General features: G+C 27.0%; 1 protein-coding gene across 43 annotated transcripts in view; it reads left to right on the top strand.

Moving 5' to 3' along the window:
• The window catches only part of LOC148234762 (uncharacterized), a 564,675-nt gene that overhangs the window by 93,167 nt on the left and 461,551 nt on the right, over positions 1-9,957 (top strand). The window lies entirely within an intron of this gene.

The raw sequence follows: 9,957 nt of genomic DNA, 5'->3' as shown, positions 1-9,957 counted from the left end.
ACATACAATTTAATGTTGAAAATCTTTGTGTGCCATGGCCTATTTTAAAACAGGACCAGCATTTATTTTAACAACGTGCTTAATCACACACAAATGGTAACTAATTTGGGTGTCATCATGCAGACTACAGATTCCATCGGCATATAGAAAATATATGCAATAAAATATCGTATTATAAAATCAACTTAAGAGTGCAAGGGCATTGTGTTCCTTGTATAATCACTTATTCATATTCCTTCATACAAAAAAATATGATCTATTTTTATACAAGGTATGCTGAGGTATGAATCCCTTAAGTTGCGATGACAAGTGTACTTGAGAAGGTACTGCTGGTAGGAAATATACACAATATAGAGATTTTGAATTTGCATGCCACTTAAAAACAAGCGCTTGATTGTTTGAAGTACCGCATGCAAGTATTTACAGCTCCCAAATAAGCACAGCTATCCGACTTTTTAACCATCTGCAGGATGGTATTAATTTATTTTCAACTAATAAATAAATCTATTAAAAATTAAAAAAACAAATGTATACGCAGATTTTTATTATTTAAAAAAAAAGAAGGCATGAGAGGCGAATAGTAATGGATTCTAATACGAATAAATGAATACCATTGTTTTACCAATACGGACTCGAGGCTCAGTTGCACATCAAGACAAAAAACATGACTAAATTAATGTTTTTTTTTAAAAAAACAATGTTAAATAAATAGAAACTTAAGAAAAGTCAAGGATAAATTTGGATAATAGTGGAAAATATATTTATATACCAGTAAAATTTTATTTAATAAACGAGCAAAATAAGTGATAAAAAAATGGTATTCACTAATAAAAAAGTATAACACACAAAAAGCCAGATATAAAATACATATTTTTTTTCATTAAATGAATAATAATATACAAATAAAACAAATTATAAAATTAATAAGATATCCATTAGTTTCGAAAAGGTCATCATTCTTGATAAGCTTGAGTAATGATGCAATTTGCCATTTTGTTGTTATAGCAAGCTTGCTAACAAGATTATTCGAATATCATTTTTTATAATGACGTATATAAAATATGGTATATATATCAGGCGCGTACCGTGACATATTTTCCTTTTCGCTCGCTCGCGTGTTAAGTGACGAGAGTAAGTGAGATATAAGGGCACGCGGAACGTGGGTTCCGCACGCCCTTATCTCTCACTCACTCTTATTACCTAACACGCGAGCGAACGTAAGAGAAAGTATCTCACCATATGCGCCAGATATATATACTTATTGATTTTTTTTATAAACTTAGTGATTGTGTACATTGTTCACTTTAACGATATAATCATCCGTCGTACGCAACATTGATTTGCATCCGGTTTTGTTGTGTGTAAAACAGTGCCAATATGATTTTTTGCCTACTATTTTATATTTTTCAAAAACGTGTCCTTGATATTTTATAAGAATGCTTCCATATTTTGACTTGATGTAGTCAGCTGAAAATTAAAAAAAAACAATATATAAAATATGATATAAATTAAGCTTATACACGTTTTTAAGTTTTCTATTATAAGCGTAAGCAAAATGTATTATAAGACACAAGACTAAATTCAGTGACTTACATTTTAATATTTATAAGCTATTAGTAAAGCTTACAAAAAACATATGACATTAAGCAGATGAAGAGTATTTGAGTTAAAATTTCAATTCTAGATTATTTGTGTAATATAAAACATACGTCACTTGTATAACTGTCTAGTAATGATGTACAGTAAGTACTAGGTTTTTATTGACAATGTTTGTTAGTAAGAGAAAAGGTAAGATAATATGCGAGAGTCAAGATATCTTGACTTTTCATCATCTCTTTATTCTTGCAAAAATTATTCACAATCATGGTATACTTTAAATCTTATTGCAGTATCTACTGATTTAGCAATAGTAATTTGTAATTTAGACAAGTGGTCTCAAAAGTGGGGTACGCGTACCCCAGAGGGTATGCCATGTAGTAGTTACACGATCGAAAACATCAGATAAACGAAAAAATTAACAGCTGCAATACTTTAAATAACTAACAATAACTAGCACATTATCAAAAAATGAAAAAAATAGTATATGAACATTTTTTACTGTGATGTACACTGAGTGTACATCTTATTATTTAAATATCTCCATAGAATAATTTCATTAAAATTCATTTGAAGAAGGTCGTGGAAGTCCTTCTTAAGTTGATAACGACTAATTAGATGCGTTAGTTAAATCAAAACTATGCACTTGTATTTACTTAAGAGTTAGACGTTAGTAATCCATCAGTAATAATTCGTTTAAAACAGCTAGAAAAATAAAAAAAAAACAGATAATTTGACACAGTAGCTGGAAGATATTTTAAACTGCATCTTTTGCTCACCCGACCCATGTAAATTTATTATAACTCTCATTAGAGAGCGTCATTCAACAATTTAGAGGCAATTCTAACAACAATTTCGAACGAATAAAAATACGCCTCGAAAGTAAAACTACACAGTATTTTTATGAATAAAAGAGAGAAATTGTGACCAAAAAATTGCGTTATTATTTGAAAATATTTTACAGACACGTTAATCACTCGTAAGTACCGTTAAAAACTACTCTTTGTTCGGAAAGGATGCGTGCTAAATAATAATATTTTACCATGCGCGTGATACTATTTACCAAAGTGACCATCTGGACCGATTTTAATTTTAGATTATCCAGCATCAAAGATTCCAGCTGCTTCACTGAATCACAGTTGACAATAATACGACTCAACAATCCAGCGAAGACTCTTCGACTTTCAAGACCGATAGTGGCATCTTTATTTTTCTATATATTTAGTAATTTATACTTGTTTTTAAAATAAGCTGCAAACGTTTATTTTAGATGCAAAGTCACACCCCTTTGACTTCAACCCCAAAGGATGCATTTCTTTGATTCATAACGGTTTATTTTCTTAAGCCACATATAAGGATAGTCCATCTGTAAAGTAGATATAATTAAAAAATATAAGCAATATAATGTAAAATTATACACTGGTTTATGTTTTTGTGAATTGATTTTTATTTATAATATATTGTATAAATTATATATTAAATAAAACAATTATTTAAATAATTAATGATGAAATATGTTACCGTAAAGCATATTATTGCTTTTATTATATTTATTTATTGCTAAAATATTACATATAATAATTTAATGTTATTTTACAGATTTCTGTAAATTTTATAATTAATTTTATTTCCTTGATCTTATTTGAGTATTGTAATAATAATGTGTATTTCATAAAAATAAATATACTTATTTAAACATAAAGCATAATAATTTTACGAATTATAATTTAAATCATATGATTATTATCAGTAAAAATATGTGCAAAAAGTTACATATTCTAGCTGCGTTAATGTTTATTAAATTTCTGCGTTACTTTAACAATTTATTTAGGATTTAAAACATAACATTTTTCACTATACAAATTATTTTGTATCGACTTCGTGGTTATGGAATTCCATAACCTTAACTATATGATCGCCTATTGTGTGTATTTTTGATTTACAGCCGTTTCTGTACATGAAACATCTCCAATGGATTTTCTCCGATGATATTTGGCCTTTGTAATAATATATACCTTTGTAAATCAGCATTTTTTGACCCCTTGAAGATAATGCGTAAGTGGCTAAAATAATAAGAAAAACATTCTTCAGTTTATATTAAAAAAATACAGATTATTTTTTTATAATAATAAAACATTAATTAAATTAATTTGTTAATTTTATTATTTTACAGTTCAATCATAAATAACAAAAAAAATGTTTTATAAATATAAATTTATTGTATGCTTTAAAAAAAATATTTGATAAAAATATTTAAAATATAATATTTGCGATTAATTAGCATGGTTATGGATATCCATAATCATTACTATGTGATCGTTTCTCGTGTGTATTTTTGATTTACATCCACGCCTGAACATATGACATCTCCAGTGTGTTTTTTCCGATGCAATTTGAACCTTGTAATAATTTATACCCCTGTAAATAAGCATTTTTTGCCCTCTTGAAGATATCCCATAAGTAGCTAAAAATATAAAAAAATAACAATAAATTAGAATAACTATAAAACATAATTATATTATTATATAAAATAAAACTGCTTTTCCAATTAAAAAATATTTCAGTTGAATTGATTTTAAAATGATTTATTTTATTAACATTATATTTATAATGATTTCTAAATCAGATATGTATTTTTAAATTCATTTAATTATAATTTAACAATAAAACATCTAGACTAGAGCTCCGCTACTGGTTTGCCATGCGTTCAAAAAATAAATATAAGGAAGACTAGAATAAGATTTTGCTACAAACGCCGAATTACTATGTATTTAAGAGAGGAACTTGTTCAGTACTTCTGGATTCTGTAGGAACCACCTATAATCATTGGGACGAATTTCAAATGAAGTTTCAAAAGATTATTATAAAATAAATTGGTTATTTGTGTCCCATGAATCTTCTAAAAAACGACATTATTTTCGTCGGCATTATAAAAACCATATTGCGTATCTGATTTACAGTTTCAAAGCAGTTTACACATTCCATGGAATAGCGATGTTGTGATTTTTCCCCGTTGTAAATATACCGTTATGCAGTGTTAGTCTAATAAGATTTGTATTACATAATATCAAAGAGTCTGATTCCACCCAAAATCATAGAATTGGTCATTGGACGCAATACTGTAAACGACGTCGGACTTTCTCCAATTTTCAAGGACATGATATAAGCACGCGTGGCGATTGCAAATTTAAGCGGACCAGAAAGCACTTTGCAATTGGACGTAACAAAGGATACAACCGGTGCCAATACAAATACAAATTCTTACTATATATTTAGTAGCATTTCATATTTTTTTTATCAAATTTATTTTTAAATTTATACATAGGAATCTCTACAATTTTTTATACAGCTTTTGAAAAATTGTTGTTTAGTAATCTGTCAATGTGTATTATATTTACAATATTTAACACACTGTTATTCTATTTCATATTTTTAGAAATAAGAGTATTCTATTTCATTGTATCATTATTCTTTTAAGTGCCATAATTTTTATTTTGCTTTAATACTAATAACTTTAATATTACATTTATTTTTTTCTTTGGCATAAATAACTTCTTTAGTATATTAATAATTGTTTTAGTAATCTAGATAATACATTTTGCTCTTAAAACTCTATAATAAATAATAATTTGAGCTAAACGATTAGCGCAATTTTTTTTCTAAATTCAATATAAGATTAAAGATAAAGAGGAAAGAATGGATATGGCTGATACATTTGACATTTCTTAACAAAGCAGTAAAATGATTTTTTAGATAAATAAATGCAAACATAAAAAAATCACAGATGTCTTAAAAGATTTTATAAGGAAGCTCGAGAATTGGAAGATAAAGGTTAAGATAAAAAATATTGCAAAGTTTGAGGAACGTCATCAATTATTGTTGCTGATAAATAAATTAAAAAAACTAAATTTACATCATTTAAAAATTAGTTTAGTTACTATTACCCTGAACTTAGTGATGAAAATGTATTTTATTGAAAATGTATTTGAAAATAAATTTCTGAAGCTAAAAACAACTTCACGGCAAAATATATGTTTTTACCCAATATTTTATATATTTTTTTTTAAATCTGACTATTGTGAATCGACAGGTTTTCCCTATGCGTCAAAATAACCATTGTATAAATAATAATAAATATTAAAATAATCAGATCGTAATTCATTTAAATTTCTGAAGCTAAAAACAATTCTATAGCAAACAAAATATATTTTTTTGACTATTTTTTTATTTATTATTATTATAAATTTTACTATTGTGAACTAACAGGTTTCCCCAACGCGTCATGATGGCCACTATAAAATAAATGAGCACTACTTCACATAAAATTTTCCTAGCTCCTCGTAACTTTCGCCGAAAACATCCTAGTGTTTGGCAAGCGTCGTTGAGAAACTAGATGGCACTTGTAAGAGGAGCGTTTTTGAGCGCTGACAAGAAAGAATAAGTGCTACTGTGCTATTATATGCGATTCCAAACCAAAAAGAAACGAAAAAAAAATTGTTTTCTGTTAGAACTGCCTGTAATCGTTACGACGAAATATTTCTTAAATGACTCCCTAAGAATCTTTTAAAACTAATTAGTTGATTTGTATCCCTTGGATCTTTTAAGAAACGGTATTAAAAAAACGATATTGCGTATATGAGAGGAACACCATTAAACGGTATCCATGAACAATTTCAAAGCACTCCCAAAAAAATACTTAAAAATATGCACTAAAAGAGTATTTCATATTGACAATTTCATATTCTATAGAATGATGAAATTGTCATTTAGTTTTTTTACTGATTGCCTACAGCTGAATAGATAATAATATACCAAATAGTCTAATTCTAATCCCCAAATAATCACACTGTAAAAGCGAGATCAGACTTTCCAAAATTCTCAAAGGTTTATAAGCCAAAACACTGTCGTACTAAAATTTTAGTAAGGAGCTTTCATATTAATATTTCAAATCACTTCTCTTTCGACTTGGAATGAACGTGAGTACAGTCGGACTACGGCAAATCGACAAAACAATCCTCAAAAGCTTGAAAAACACTTCATTTTCAATTCGACTGTTTAACCCTTTGTTTAGTGGGTTAAATTATACACATTTGTTAATTTGTTAGTGAGTTTATTTTACGTATTTCCCTAATAATTTCGGTTGTCAAATATATATTATTATTTTATATTGCATTTATAGTACACTATAAAATAAAATAGTGATTCTCAGCGTTTTATTGTTATAATTTATTTTATTACTTTTTTATAAGAATATGTTTTAATAATTTATTTGACATATTTATTATAATATTATACATAATATTATTCGACTACTGTCAAAGTTTTTTTATATCAATACGAAGACAATATTTTTTATAAAATATATTGTGTTATGTTAATATATTATGTATTCTTTAATTTATTGATATTGTTTTCTATACAAATCATTCACAATAATTCAATTTAAAAAAATATTATATATTTATAATATTTTTCATTTATTATTTCTTCGGTTATATATGTAAATATATAACTTTCTGAGATACCTCAAAACAGTAAAAAATCGACCGCCGTACATATACGGCGATACTCCTCAAAGGGTTAAACAGTCATACGAATTTCCAAGAGTTTAACCCGTTCTTCAATACGACTACTTAAACTAGGTGACATATAATTAAGGCAAGAACAGGCAGGTACAAATATTTATTATTGCACAAATTATACTAAGCAGTTGTGTTTTAAAAATATAATTTAAAGACTATTTACTAATAAAAATAAACAGATCTTGCACAGCAAGGAATCAATGCTACTTATATTATATATAGCACATTTATGAGTGATATAAAACAATATACAATTTACTTAAAAAGCAAAGGTTGCGGAGCACTATACATTATTAAATAACAGTTTCACATTAATATAATTAGTATGATTTTTTAGATTTGATTATTTTAAAATACTAAAATTTTTTGTTGTAATATCATGGTTATGGATATCCACAATTTTGACTATAATATCGCCTAATGTGTGTATTTTAGCTGTACACCCATATCTGTTCCTGTAACATCTCCAATGTATTTTCTCCGATCCACTTTGCCCCTTGTAATAATATAAGCCCCTGTAAATCAGCACTTTTCTGCCCCTCGAAGATAATGCATATGTAGCTATACCTAAAAAACAAAGACGTAAGTACATAACAATGACTTTAAAAAACAAAAATTTATTACAAATAATTTACATCATACAATAGCACTATAATTACTGAAATAAACATATTTAATTCAGTTGAATGTGTGATTTTATAATAGCTATAACATTCAAAATATGAATCGTACTATTAAGAGCACATGATAAAAGAAATTGTTTGTATGATTAATTTATTTTAAAGGAACGAGACAACGTGGTGTAGACAATACAGCGCCGGCTCACATAGCGGGGGCGTACGTTACTATTTAAATTCTGAGAATGTATCGGTGTTAATCGAAATTTAGTATGCATCGAATAAAAATATTTATGGGAACTACTGCGGATTTTCCTGATATACTACACATAATTGAGATTATTATGGTTCATAATAAAACAATATAAATGCAATTTTCTACTTTTATTAATTTTATTTTATGTAAATATCATATTAATCAGTTTTGGCGCTGATTTAGCTACAAAATTATCTAATGCTTTGTTTCTTTCCCCACAAGAAGTAAATGCAAAAAATACACCTTTACATATCACAGCATTTATTTTTTGATTCATCTTCAACGATGAAGATATTATCATCTGTTATTTGAGGGCAGATCGCATATTAAATTATTCAATCTGGCAATCATTTTTACATTACCATTTTCACCCCACAAATACAAGGAAAGCATGGCTGATTCCATGAAACAATTAAAAAAACGTTGATCTAGGATCACTCTTTGCGTAGCATGCAATCCCAATGTTAAATCAATTGTCTTTTTTTAATAAATATTTTATAATATTATTATTTGATTATAAAATATTTATGCTGACCTTTGGAAAGTAATCTATGTTATGCTAAAATTTACATAAAAATAAATTAAAACATCAGAAAAATACCGCTCTAAAGTATGTTTTAATAAATTGATTTGTAGTTTTTTCATATTTTTATTAATCACATTATAAAATACTTACATACAAAATAAACACTAAAAAATATTATTCATAGCATAACTATAACTTATTTATTATATGTAGTTATTCAAACCATGGCTAGTAAAAAATATATAGAAAAATATTTTTAATAAAATAACATTAGATTGTTATACAAAATAAATATTATCAATTATTAAGTAAAGTGTACTTATATAAATATTATCACTGTTTAAAAAATCATTATTGATTTTATTAAAATGAGTGAGAAAAAGATTGAGTGGCTAGATAGCTGTAGGAAAAAATTACACTACTGCTTTAATCATTGAACTGTTATATATAGTCGGTTTTACTCCACAAATGCGACTCTAATCTACTACAATACATAAGAAAGTTTAGAAACTAAATTATACCAAGAAGAAGCACACATCTAAATTATATATTTTTTAAACTTTTATTTAGTCATGATTATGTATGTTGTTACATCTCACTATAGTTTTGTTCAATGTCGCTAGATTTGCTCTGCAGTTATTTCTGGTTTTGATGCATTGCCATCTAACTAGTCCGTTAGTTGAGTTCGTGTGTTTGGCAAATCTATACTTTCCAATGGTTATAATAGGATTTCCCCTGAGTGATGTTTCAAATCTTGGAGCTGAAAAAATAAATTAATAATCAAAAATAGATTTAAAGACCGTCGGTTAAACTTTGCCTATCTAATAATACAATTACCTGAACGATGAAGATAATGATGTCGATATTCTCATCTGTTTCTATTTACCCATATCTTTAAGAAGCTGCTGACAGATTATTAACAAACAAGGAAATATGCTTTAGCTGTGCAACTCCTATTTTGATATACAAATAAAACACAAATTCTCCTTAAGTACTAAATCATTTATTATCATAACATTACATATAAAGCTTTGTAAAACATTAATGATTATGAAATCCAACAATTTTCACAATAATGTTATCTACTGTGTATAAAGAAGCATTACACCTGGTTTTGCTAGAACAACAGCACCAACGAACTCCAGTGCGGTTAACTCTTTGTTTGAAAAAATTGTGATTATTGAATTTTATCAATTTTGTCAACCTGCTAGATAGCACGAACTCGACTGAAATTACAGTAAAGATGGTTAGAATGGCAGTTATTAATAGTTACATTTACTGTGATTGTAGGATCTAGGGAATAATATTAAATTAGATTTTTTAAATAATACAGAGATTTTTTAAGGAATTTATTTGAATTATAACAAAATATAATATAGT

Source organism: Plectrocnemia conspersa, unplaced genomic scaffold (assembly GCF_051122295.1).
Source record: "Plectrocnemia conspersa isolate PC_06_02 unplaced genomic scaffold, ASM5112229v1 ptg000005l, whole genome shotgun sequence".
Classification (NCBI taxonomy): Eukaryota; Metazoa; Arthropoda; class Insecta; order Trichoptera; family Polycentropodidae; genus Plectrocnemia; species Plectrocnemia conspersa.
Note: the sequence above shows the minus strand (reverse complement) of the source record. Positions and strands in the feature narration are given on the sequence as shown.